The following is a 13,303-nucleotide window of genomic DNA, read 5'->3' as shown; positions in this document are numbered from 1 at the left end:
TGGGCGGGGTATAAATAAATTATTATTATTATTATTATTATTATTATTATTATTATTATTATTATTATTATTATTTGGGAAGGAGGAACACCAAGCCATTTCTAAGGTGGCTTCCATGAAAGGCAAACTTCTGTTAAGCCTCTTGCTGGGTTTGGGCTTCCTTGCTCGGCATTGAAAAGGCAACACCAAGCAGTTTGGGGCAATGCTCAATGAATGCAAGCCCCACCCCCCTCTGTCTGTCTGTCTGGAGGCACCACAGTCTGAATGGCCTTGCCAATGAGGCCCTGTGCGTGTGTGTGTTCTCCTCGCAGGAGGTGAACAGAAGGCCAATTTCCCCTCCCCTTTCTCAACCTCCTTTTCAGAAGACTTCTGCAGGCGTGGAGAGAGACCGCTGTGCAGCAAATGACCCCAGCAGCCCCCATGGGTGCCGGCTACGCTATCCCGCTCCGCAGCGCTATTGACTGGCCATGCCTGTTCCCTGCCGGGTGGCCTGCGTAACATTGGCTGGAGCCTGAAGGTTGCTAAAGTGAATGCATTCAATAGAACCAGTTGCCTGACGCCTTGAACTCCAGCATGCAGCATGCAAACACATTCTCGCTCCTCCTAGCATTGGCAACCTGGGAATGATCACTCCAGCCCACAACTCCAGGCACCAGCCGAGCAATTATGTGAGGAACTGGACAATACTGATTTGATTTAACATTTGCATCTGGCTTTTCCAATGTGCCTCGCCTTCAGAAGCTGGCAGGAGACACATGATCATTTGTTCATAGCTTTTGTGCATTCTTGGACCCCGATGTCATTCTTGAACGCTCTAGTTGTGCCTTTCGTGATCTCTACCTGCGGTCGATCATGTACCCTTCATAGCTGCCAAGTCTCCCGTTTTCCCCGGGAAATCCCCGTTTTTCCAGCTGTTCCTAGCTGAAAAAATGGATTTTTTTGCTTTTTCCCAGTTTATTCTGGTGCGGCGGCCATTTTAGAATTGGGTGGAGCATGCTCAGAAGCGACTTTTGATGCTGCTGTGCCCAGTTCCAAAATGGCTGTAGTGCGACTTCTGGCATGGCGGGCATTTTGGAACTGGGCAAAGCAGCATCAAAAGTCACTTCTGAGCATGCTCCGCCCAGTTCCAAAATGGCGGCAGCGCTACTTCCGGCCTGCTATTTCCAGCCCGGTCCCTTATTTCTCTGACAGCAACTTGGCAGGTATGGTACCCTTGCAAGCCTCAAACAGAGCCTAGAGAGAAGAGCCTCTGTTGTAGCATTTCTTAGAAACCCGTTCACAAAAGGAGGAGTTTTCAGGTTGCTCCCCAAATTGTCCTCTGCGTGGTGGACACCATATTGGAAAGCCCTGAGATTCCAAGATGAAGCAACGGCAGCAGCATCTGAGGAAGAGGTGCTCTGCTTGGCTGGTCATCGTAGGGTGAGGTGGGGGACCGACCAGATTCTCTCTATTGGGATCCATCATCATCATCATCATCATTATCATCATCATATATTATTTATACCCTGCTCATCTGGCTGGCTTTCCCCAGCCATTCTGGGCAGCTCCCAACAGAATACAGTGGTACCTTGACTTATGAAGACGATCCGTTCCGCGGTCGTCTTCGTAAGTCGAAGTTTTCTGTTGTCGAAGCGCCTTTACGGTGCATGCATGAAGTGCAATTTCATGCTTCTGCGCATGCGCCGACCGTGCACCGAAAACACTTCCGGAGGCTTCGACTTTGGAAGTTGAAGCCTTCGTAAGTCGAGGTATGACTGTATTACATGATAAAACATCAAACATTAAAAGCTTCCCTAAACAGGGCTGCCTTCAGATATCTTCTAAATGTCAGATAGTTGTTTATTTCTTTGATGGGAGTGTGTTCCACAGATTAAAAACTTCCCTAAACAGGGCTGCCTTTAGGTATTTTCTAAATGTCAGGTCTATCTCTCTGACCTCTGATGGGAGGGTGTTCCACAGGGCGGGTGCCACTACCAAGAAGGCCCTATGCCTGGATCCCTGTAGCTTCACATCTCACAGTGAGGGAACTGCCAGAAGGCCCTGGGAGTTGGACCTCAGTGTCCGGGGAGAACGATGGGGGTGGAGACGCTCCTTCAGGTATACAGGACCGAGGCCTTTTAGGGCTTTAAAAGGCAGTACCAACACTTTGAATTGTGCTCAGAAACATACTGGGAGCCAATGTAGGTCTTTCAAGACTGGTGTTATGGTTTAATGGTCTCCAATTCATGCAGTCATGGCATTGAACCTTCAAGTTCGTTCTGGCTTTATCTAAGGCAGGCATCCCCAAACTTCAGCCTGCCAGATGTTTTGGACTACAATTCCCATCATCCCTGACCACTGGTCCCGTTAGCTAGGGATTATGGGAGTTGTAGGCCAAAACATCTGGAGGGCCGCAGTTTGGGGGTGCCTGATCTAAGGGATCTAAGCAGCCAATTCCTTTACTGCCAGCACTTCAGACAACTGCCCTGGGCAGAGAGCTGCCTCATGCCTTCTTCGTTTTTTCCCCACAGTAGGGCATTGGCACGTCCCAGAGAGCTGAGAATAGATTACTTCATCACCTCCACCACACTAAAAATTAATATCCGCTCTATGACTACTTCCCTCCTCATCTCCCCGTGGGTTAGACCTTTGCCCTCCGCTGGTTTACCACTCACTTTCATAGTTTCCTTTGCACTCTTGCTTGCCCTCCCCCTCCAGATGTCCTGCGAGGGTATTGGGGCAGCGATGCACAGTCCTGCCTTCAATGCCATTTGAGCCTGCGAAGGTTACGGGGAGAACACCTTGCTTCGTTTCCAGTCAGCGTGTGGCCCTGAAACTTCCCGATGGAATCCTGTAACTTTATATCCCACAAACAGCTAAAAAAGCCAATGCAATTCTGGGCTGCATCGATAGTAAAATAATAATAATAATAATAATAATAATAATAATAATAATAATATATTTATTTATTTATTATTTATAACCCCGCCCATTTGGCTGGGTTTCCCCAGCCACTCTGGGCGGCTTCCAACCGAATATTAAAAACAGTACAGCATCAAACATTAAAAACATTAAAAACTTCCCTAAACAGGGCTGCCTTCAGTTGTCTTCTAAAAGTAAAATAATTGCTTATTTTCTTGAAATCTGCTGGGAGGGCGTTCCACAGGGCGGGTGCCACTACCGAGAAGGCCCTCTGTCTATATATTATAGCATCTAGATCAAGGGAAGTAATAGTACCATTGTATTCTGCTCTGGTCAGACCTCACCTGGAGTACTGTGTCCAGTTCTGGGCACCACAGTTCAAGAAGGATACTGACGAGCTGGAACATATCCAGAGGAGGGCAACCAAAATGGTCAAAGGCCTGGAAACGATGCCTTATGAGGAATGGCTTGGGGAGCTGGGTATGTTTAGCCTGGAGAAGAGAAGGTTAAGGGGTGATATGATAGCCATGTTCAAATATATTAAAGGATGTCATATAGAGGAGGGAGAAAGGTGGTTTTCTGCTGCTCCAGGACACGGAGCAATGGATTCAAACTACAAGAAAGAAGATTCCACCTAAACATTAGGAAGAACTTCCTGATAGTAAGAGCTGTTTGGCAGTGGAATTTGCTAGCAAGTAGTGTGGTGGAGTCTCCTTCTTTGACAGGCATATGTCAAGAATGCTTTGATGGTGTTTCCTGCTTGGCAGGGGGTTGGACTGGATGGCCCTTGTGGTCTCTTCCAACTCTATGATTCTATTTGTGTGATTTCCCCTACTCTGTGCCGATCCATGACGTATCCCTGTGATTCTCCCACTCTTCCCCTCACCCCCCCCCCGGCTTATCCCTGTGATTTTCCCCCTCTCCTCACCCTAACCCCCCCACTTACCCTTGTGATTTCCCTCCTCTCCTCCATCCAACACCCCCCCCCGGGTTATCCCTGTGACCCGTTCATTTTGCAGACAATCAATCCCCCAATATGCGTGTTCTGTAAAAATTTGCCCCGTCCCAACCCTGACTCCCCTACCCACTTGTGTTATGTGAAATAACATTTATTCTACCCAAAGGCACGGCCCTGTAAAAAGCCCATCTTCAGTTGATTCTATGCTGCGGCCTATTTGGCCCCACCCAGACAGGCCCCTAAATCCACTCAGCCTAGTCTGCAAAGCCAAGGCGAGATACTGTGGAGAGGGCAGGTTTCATCCCTGTGTCTCCCCCCCACCCTGTTCTGACCCATTACCTATCCCTGTCCCCTATTCCCCCCCCCCCAGGCAGGCCCCTATCTATACTTGGCAATGTTGGGCCTTGTTGCTGCAAAAGGCCTGTTTTCAGTTGGTTGCTGTGGAATTTTGTGATGTCATCTGGTGGCGCGGCTTTCGAGGCAGCAGTGGGCGATCTGCCTTTCTATTGGATGTTGCTGGAGTCTTCAGAGCTTCTGCTGGTGACGTCTAATTTGGGTGCCACTTTTTTGTGTGTTTAATCATTACTTTAGGTATGAAAGGTTTGCATTTTGGGGGGGGGGGAATTATGCCAGATCCCTCACTGATGGGCATGGAACGTTGTGGCCAAATTTGTTACATTACAGTTCAGCGGTTACGGAGAAAGGCTGTGACCTCTGCGCACACAATGCCTACATTTTTATATATATAGATGGTGGGAAATATAGATGTAAGGTTGATTTGGTTAAAATAGAATAAGCAGCACTAACCGTTAAATTAAGGAAACGATGGAAGGATGGGTGGGAAGTCAACCAATTGTCTTTCTTTCTTCTTTTTCTGTTTGTGCTTTGCAAATATATATATATATAAAATAAATAAAAATCTGCAGGGCACCAATTGGCAAATGCTGAGTTGGACCATACACCACAAAAGGGCAGAGAAGGGCAGCTAAATAAATCACCGTGACTCTTAACTAGGAGAAGCAAAGGCAAGTCCTCATCAGAAAAGAAAGTAGTGTACAGCGCCAAGTTCAACTGAATGCTTCTGAACTGCTGGACACTACAGGAGGGATGTTTGAATCCTGCTTGCGAGTTTCCCACAGACATCTGGCTAGCCCCTGGGAGAACAGGATGCTGGACTAGATGGGCCATTGGCCTGATCCTGCGGGCTCTTTGACTGTTCTTAACCTGGCTGGTGGAAGCTGATGGAAGTTGTTGTCCCAAACATCTGCAGGTTGAGCTAGACCATAATCGGGGGAGCTGGGTTGGTGGGGTCAGCTAGATAAATCCGTGTGGCTCTAACTAGAGGAAGCGGCCACAATCCCCACCCCGAATTGTCCCAGTGGCATCCGCCAAGGCAGAGAGGCAGGGCGAGATGATGGCAGCAATTACTCTGCTAACCGAACTCTAGGGTGGGGATGCAGAGCAGCGGAGAGGGAGGAGGTTGCTATAGGATGGAACTGAGCAATACAAAACAGGGCAGATGTGTCTGCCAAGAAACAAGAGGCTTCCCATTGCTTCCATTTAACTGAGTGGCTGGGGGGGGGAGGGGGTCACACAGCAAGGTGGGGGGAGGGAAGGGAGGGAATATCAGAGCTTTTGTTTCCCCCATGAAACTTTAGCAGTAGAAATTTTAATTGTGGATCCTTGCGGACAAGACTCTGAAATCCTAGACGGCTGGTGGATTTTTTTTGGAACTGGCTGTGGCTCCCGATCTTGGCTTGCAGTCCCGGTCGCTTGGTTCTTTTCTCTCTCTCCCCGCCCCCCCCCCAAACCTCCCCACCATCCATACCCTGGAAAGGGAATGGATTGAGTGTTAACTGTTTGTTAGCGACGAGAGGTTCAAGGCCAGCTAGCCCAGGCCTTGGGCTTAAATGCAAGCCCATGAGAACATCAGGAGAGTCTGCCGGATCAGGCCAATGGGCCATCAAATCTGGCAAGCAGGATTCAAGCACAAGAGACCACGTTCCCCTCCTGCAAATTCCAGCATCTGGCATTCAGAAGCATTGCTGTCTCCAACCGTGGGGGCAGGGCAGAACCATCCTGGCTAGTAGCCAATAGTAATAATAATAATAATAATAATAATAATAATAATAATAATAATAATTTATTTATACCCCACCCATCTGGCTGGGCCTCCCCAGCCACTCTGGGCGGCTTCCAACAGAAATATTAGAATACACTAATTTTTTAAAGATTAAAAGCTTCCCTAAACAGGACTGCCTTCAGATGTCCTCTAAAAGTCTGATAGTTATTTTTCTCTTTGACATCTTTTGGGAGGGCGTTCCACAGGGCGGGTGCCCTCTGCCTGCTTCCCTGTAACTTGGCTTCTTGCAGCGAGGGAACCGCCAGAAGGCCCTCGGCACTGGACCTCAGTGTCTGGGGAGAGCGATGGAGGTGGAGACGCTCCTTCAGGTATACTGGACCGAGGCCGTTTAGGGCTTTAAAGGTCAGCACCAACACTTTGAATTGTGCTCGGAAACGTACTGGGAGCCAATGCATTGCAGTAGTGGTGGACTTTAGGAGACAGAAGAACGAGGTCCAGCCACTTTTGATTGACGGAATTTGTGTGGAGAGGGTAACAACGTTTAGATTTCTAGGCATTGAGTTACAGGAGGATCTGTCCTGGAGTGTTAATACAAGGGGGCTTGTGAAGAAGGCGCAGCAGAGACTGTATTTTTTGAGAATTTTAAGGAAAAACCATCTTCCACAAAAGATGCTGCTTGCCTTCTATCACTGTGCCATACAGAGCGTGCTCACGTACGGTTTATGTGTGTGGTACGGAAGCTGTACTTCCCAGGACAGAGCAGGGCTGTGCAGAATTATTAAAACCGCAGAGAGCATTATTGGCTGCTCACTCTCCACCTTAGAACAAATCTATACCACCAGGTGCCATAGAAAAGCACTAGACATATCAAGAGATCCAACGCACCCTGGTCACCATTTCTTTCAGCTCCTGCCATCGGGACGGAGATATAGAACAATGCAGGCAAGAACGAGCCGTCTCAGGAACAGTTTCTTCTCTAGAGCGATTTTGGCCTTAAATGGAAAGCCTGGACTTTGAAGTCATCTTATTTTACTTGTTATTTTGTATTATATTTACTGTTTTTAATTAGGTTTTTGTAATTTTGGATTATGCGGAATGCTTTATATGAGTGGATGTAGCAACCAAGTAATTTGGTTGTTCCCGCAAGGGGACAATGACAATAAAGATATCTTATATCTTTGTCCAAGCGGGAGATAACTAGAGCATGCACCACTCCGACGAGACAGTCTGCAGGCAGATAGGGTCTCAGCCTGCGTACCAGATGGAGGATGGTAGTCTTCCCATCCTCAAATTGGTCTAATCCTGTTTTGAAGCCAGCTAGGTTGGCTCCTGCCTCCTGTGGCAAGAAGTTCCATAATTTATCTCCGCGCTGCATGAAAAAGGATTTCTGTTTCTATTTCCTGAATCTTCCCACTTGTCCACAAGTTCGAATGTTATGAACAGAAATGTTGGAGAGTATGGAGTTATCCAACCCCCGAGCCATCTGAAGGCAATCCTGTATGGGGAAGGGGTTTGTTTTTTAATGTTTAATGTTTTATTATGTTTTTATATATGTTGGAAGCTGCCCAGAGTGGCTGGGGCAAGCCAGTAAGATGTGTGGGGTATAAATAGTAAAATGATTATTATGAAAGGGGATGCCCTTATTTTCGTGGGAGAAATGTTGGAGGGTATGTATGAGAGAGGGAGAAAACACGATCTCTGTGCCATGATGGGTGAAGAGCTGTGGGAGAAACCAGAGAGCTCTGAGGCTGGAGGGGAGGGGATGGTTTGGCTCCTGACTCACTCAGAAGTGTAACATGGCCTGGAGAGGCTCTTTAAGCAGAGCAATCTGTTCTGTCCAAGATCAAGGCCTCTGTGTGTGGAAACATAAGAAGACTACACCAGTGGTGGTGCAATGGTTAGAGTGCCGGACTAGGACCTGGGAGCCCAGGGTTCAAATCCCCACTCGGTGGGGTTGGAGGATGGATGGCGGCTAACAGATTGAGACTGAATCCTGACAAAACAGAAGTACTGTTAGTGGGGGACAGGAGGCGGGCAGGTGTGGAGGACTCCCAGGTCCTAAACGGGGTAACTGTGCCCCTGAAAGACCAGGTGCGCAGCCTGGGAGTCATTTTGGACTCACAGCTGTCCATGGAGGCGCAGGTCAATTCTGTGTCCAGGGCAGCTGTCTATCAGCTCCATCTGGTACGCAGGCTGAGACCCTACCTGCCCGCAGACTGTCTCGCCAGAGTGGTGTATGCTCTAGTTATCTCTCGCTTAGACTATTGCAATGCGCTCTACGTGGGGCTACCCTAACCCTAACCCTTTCAAGGTGACCCGGAAACTGCAACTAATCCAGAATGCAGCAGCTAGACTGGTGACTGGGAGCGGCCGCCGAGACCACATAACACCGGTCTTGAAAGATCTACATTGGCTCCCAGTATGTTTCCGAGCACAGTTCAAAGTGTTGGTGCTGACCTTTAAAGCCCTAAATGGCCTCGGTCCAGTATACCTGAAGGAGCGTCTCCACCTCCATCATTCTGCCCAGACACTGAGGTCCAGCGCCGAGGGCCTTCTGGCAGTTCCCTCACTGCAAGAAGCAAAGCTACAGGGAACCAGGCAGAGGGCCTTCTCAGTGGTGGCACCCGCCCTGTGGAACACCCTCCCATCAGAGGTCAGAGAGATAAACAACTACCTGACATTTAGAAAATACCTTAAAGGCAGCCCTGTTTAGGGAAGTTTTTAATCTGTGATAGTTGATGTATTTTAATGTTTGTTGGAAGCCGCCCAGAGTGGTAGGGGAAGCCCAGTCAGATGGGCGGGGTATAAATAATATATTATTATTATTATTATTATTATTATTATTATTATTATTATTATTATTACAAAGGAGACCTTTGGGCCAGACAGCCTAACACACCTCACAGGGTTGTTGTTCTGGGGATGAAAGTAAGACGGTGGAGAACCATGCACGCCACCTTGAGCTCCTTTGAGGAAAAGGTGGGGTACTAATGTAATAGAACTGTAGAGCTGGAAGGGACCCCAAGGGTCCTCTAGCCCAACCCCCTGCAATGCAGGAATCTCGCTGAAAGCATCCATGGCAGATGGCCACCCAACCTCTGCTTAGAAACATTCAATAAAAAGAAGTTTCCTCGCGATGGAGACCGTTCCACTGGCAAACGGCTCTTACTGTCAAAAAGTTCTCCCTGAAGTTTAGTCGGAATCTCCTTTCTTGCAGAAATTAATAGAAATAAATAAGATGTCTGATACAGAGTCAGAAATTTGGCTGAAAGCACAACATGAGAACAACACTCTCCCCACTTGTGAAGTAGCAGGTAAAGTGTCACGGAGGTGTACGGTATTTTATTTTTATTTTATTTTGCTTTGCATACATCCATAGGCATTTTCCATCCATAATTCAAACTAAACCTAAAGAAAAACAAATACATAGAAATACATCATACGAATACATAGAAATACATCTTTCCCTCCACCCGTTCCCCATAATTATTGTTCTAAGTAATCAGACCTTAATATTCTAATCTTTTGGATTGACTTCTGTCCACCACCTCAATTTGAGTCATTCTTTCCTTTCCTTAACGGCCTTCTTTCAATGTTTTCTATTTCTCGGTATTGGCTTATTTAATTATGATAACTGTTTTGGCATTTGCAAAAAAAATCAATCAAAGCATAATAAAGGTCTCATTTGAGAACAATGTTTTTCTAGATGATTTTTATAACACTCCCATTCCTTATTGAACTTTTTCGGCTTGTTCTATTCCTAACTGTCATTTTAGCCAGCTCAATATATTCAAATAGCTTTACATTACTCCTTTGTTGGGATCTCTTCGTGTCACAGAGATGTATATCAATGGTACAATTATCATCATCATTGCCATTTTCTCAGCTCCTGGGGGGGGGGAGAACAATTGTTTTTGTTTCTGCAAAATGCCCCCCACATGAACTTCAGTTTAAAAAAAATGGGGGGGGGCGTTTTGCAGAAACCAAAACAATGCAATCTTTTCCTTTTTGCCTGAGGGAGTCTCTATCCCCCTGGCAAGCGCTCGCAGCGATTCCCTCGCCGACTGCAAACACCTCCTGCCTCAAATTCCCCGTTGTCCTGATTCTGTAAGCCCTGGCCATAAAGGCAGGTTTCTCCGCTGATCTCCCTCTTCACCTTTATAGGTGTTCCTTATGGTTCTCTATGTTTATTTTTAATCAAAAAATGCACCTGGGATGGAAGGTGGGGGGGAGGAGATGCTCAAAGACCACCCGTTTGTGAGGGTCCCATTTTGCTAGCCTGTACGTGGGCCCAAAAAGAGTTGAGGGGGGGGAGGTGTTTTGTGTGGCCATGAAGGGAAAGAGGGGGGGGGGAACGACGCAATCTGTAGGCACTCCAGATGTCTCCCCCATAGCTGTGCTAAGGTGAGACTTGTTCCTACGGCAACCGAGGTGGCATGAGGCAAGGTGGGCTCACACTTCAAACTCTAGCTGTTACCTTTAAACCCCTGTGTGGGCTTTATTCCAGGGTGCCTGAAGACCCATTGCCTGTTGCCACAAAAAAAAAATCTTGTCATCTGTTAGATGGAGCTTTGCTCTCATCCAGAAGAACTCTGCTGATGTTCTTTTCAGAAAGTCCCTTCCGCCGTAGGAGGAGGGGAGATTGTGGGCGCCACGAGCACTCCACGTGATGGGGGAATGGATGCCACACACCCCCAGCCCATTGGCCGGCTCCCGGACGCGGCGCTCCCTTAGCGCGTCCGATCAGGACGTTCCAAGGGGACACGGCTTGCTGATTTAAGCAAGCCCGTGGCTGGGAAACTGCCCCTCTTATCCGGACCACCAGCTGCATCATTTTTCTCGCGCTCCCTCCCCTTAGGCAAGGCTCTCTTGACATTGCTATGGACGTCGGTTGGTCGCCGTTGAGGGGCCTGGTAGGAATTTTCCCACTTGGCAAATTAGCTCTGACCTGGTGGCTTTCGCCTACCTCGTAGCAACTCGTCACAACTTTGGTTTTGGCGGTAGGCATTGGATTACCTCTGAAAGGTTACAGGTGTGGGGGGGGAGGTTGCTGCCATCACCTCCCCCAAAATGGCTGAAGGGTACTCCCTTAAGGAGTCCGGAGCATGGCCATGTCCGAAGCCGTGGTAGGTGAGGGCCTAAGGCAGGGGTCAACAGACTTTTTCAGCAGGGGGCCGGTCCACTGTCCCTCAGAGTCCAACCGAACACCAGGAAGAACATTCTGGCAGTGAGAGCTGTTTGACAATGGAGTGGACCCTCTTGAAAGTGGTGGACTCTCCTTCCTTGGAGGCATACCCTCCAACATTTCTCTGATGAAAATAGGGATGTCCCATTCCATAATGATAATTTTACTATTTATACCCAACACACATTTTACTGGGTTGCCCCAGCCACTCTGGGCAGCTTCCAACATGTATATAAAGGACATAATAAAACATTAAACATTTAATATACCGGATTGCCTTCAGGCGGCTCAGGGATCGGATAACTCCATAACCTCCAACATTTCTCCAATGAAAGGAGGGACATCTTAAGGAAAAGTGGGACATTCTGGGATGGCTTCTCTAAATCAGGGATGTTCCTGGAAAATAGGGACACTTGGAGGGTCTGTTGGAGGTTTTTAAACAGAGGTTGGCTGGTCATCTATGTGGGATTCTTGATTAAATGATCCTTGGGGTTCCCTTCCAACTGTACAATTCTATGATTCTGTGATCCAGCAGAGTTCCTCTTATGCCTATTGCGTGACAGGTGACAGACAGGCCTTTTCAGTCCCTTCCCTCCCTCCTTTCAGGGAGATGGTCTTGCCTAAATGTGCTTTTAATGCTGTATGATGCCTAGTATTTTGTTTACACTGCTGCTAGGAATATGGGAGGAATTTGATTCAGACTGCATTTAAAGGCAAACCTGTTTCCATGTGCTGCTCTGGTTTGCCAGAAGCGGCTTTGTCATACTGGCCACATGACCTGGAAGCTATACGCCGGCTCCCTCGGCCAATAATGCGAGATGAGCGCGCAACCCCAGAGTCGGTCACGACTGGACCTAATGGTCAGGGGTCCCTTTACCTTTACCTAATTCACACTTTCGAAAACAGTGCATATGCCAAGACAGAGAAGCCTGAGGTTATCTACCCCATTCTAAGGACTGCAAGAAGCCAATGTTAATTCATAGCACTGAAGATCTGAAAATATTATATGAGTACCCTAGATAAATCAAAAGCTTGACCGAATAAAGAGGGGCAGAGAGGCTGAGAAAGTAGAATCTTGTGGGGAAAGACATGGATTCAAATTTCCCACCCGGTCACATGAAAACTTTTTCTCCAGGCCTTTGGCTGTTAATTATCTGCGACCGCATTGAGTGGGTGTGATGTTTTAATTCTGCCTTTTAAAAATAGAAAAAATTCCTTCAGTAGCACCTTAAAGACCAACTTAGTTTATATTTTGGTATGAGCTTTCATGTGCATGCACACTTCTTTTAAAAATAGGATTGTCTTTTAGATCTTTGTTCTTTATTTTTCTTCTACACTAGTTGTAATGTATGTGCCTATTTGTTTGTATGTTGTAAGTAGCTTTGTGTAATCTTGGTTTTTTAAAAAGCAACCAATACATTTATTATTATTATTATTATTATTATTATTATTATTATTATTATTATTTACAATTAACACTAATATCATCACATGTTAAAACTACACAACTGGGTAGGCTTGCTGAAAGGAAAAAAATTTTTTGTCAGCAAACAGATGTGCAATAGGATTTTCTTTTTTAAAAAATTAGATCCTGTGGAACATATATGAAACTCAACATAGCAGGAGGAGGACGGAAAAGAGACATTTAAGATCTTTAACCAGGTCATCCGCTGGCTCTGGCATCCCGGCAAAATGCTGAACACATACCATACCACCTTGTTCTGTGATCCTATCTGATTTCATGTGCTAAGTAGGGTCAACAGAGGTCGCAACCCAGATGGGAATTCTCGACATTGAACCTTCCTGGCTGCTTCAGGAAGTGCTTTGCGGGTCGCTCGCTAGGTGGCGCTCTTTTCTCCAGCTGTCAAGAGCCAAGCCTTTGGAGTTTGTGGGAACGCACAGAAAAGGGAGGCCCAAAACGTAAATGTCACTGTCTTAGCCAGTGGCCCAAAAAGGGGGTCTTCAAGTCCATCAGTTTCTTCTCCTTTTCTCCTTGGCATACAGTATGAATGAATGAATCTTTCTTTGCATCAGCCATTGGCCATAGCAATAAAACAACAATAAAATATACGAAGAATAGAAATAAAAAGTCAATTATATAAAATACATTTTAGGGATTTGAATCAATAGTCAAATAGTGGGTCTTATTCTGATTGCCCCGGCTAAAAACCTTGCA

This window comes from Zootoca vivipara, chromosome 12 (assembly GCF_963506605.1).
Source record: "Zootoca vivipara chromosome 12, rZooViv1.1, whole genome shotgun sequence".
NCBI classification, from domain to species: Eukaryota; Metazoa; Chordata; class Lepidosauria; order Squamata; family Lacertidae; genus Zootoca; species Zootoca vivipara.
This window is presented reverse-complemented; position numbering follows the sequence as displayed.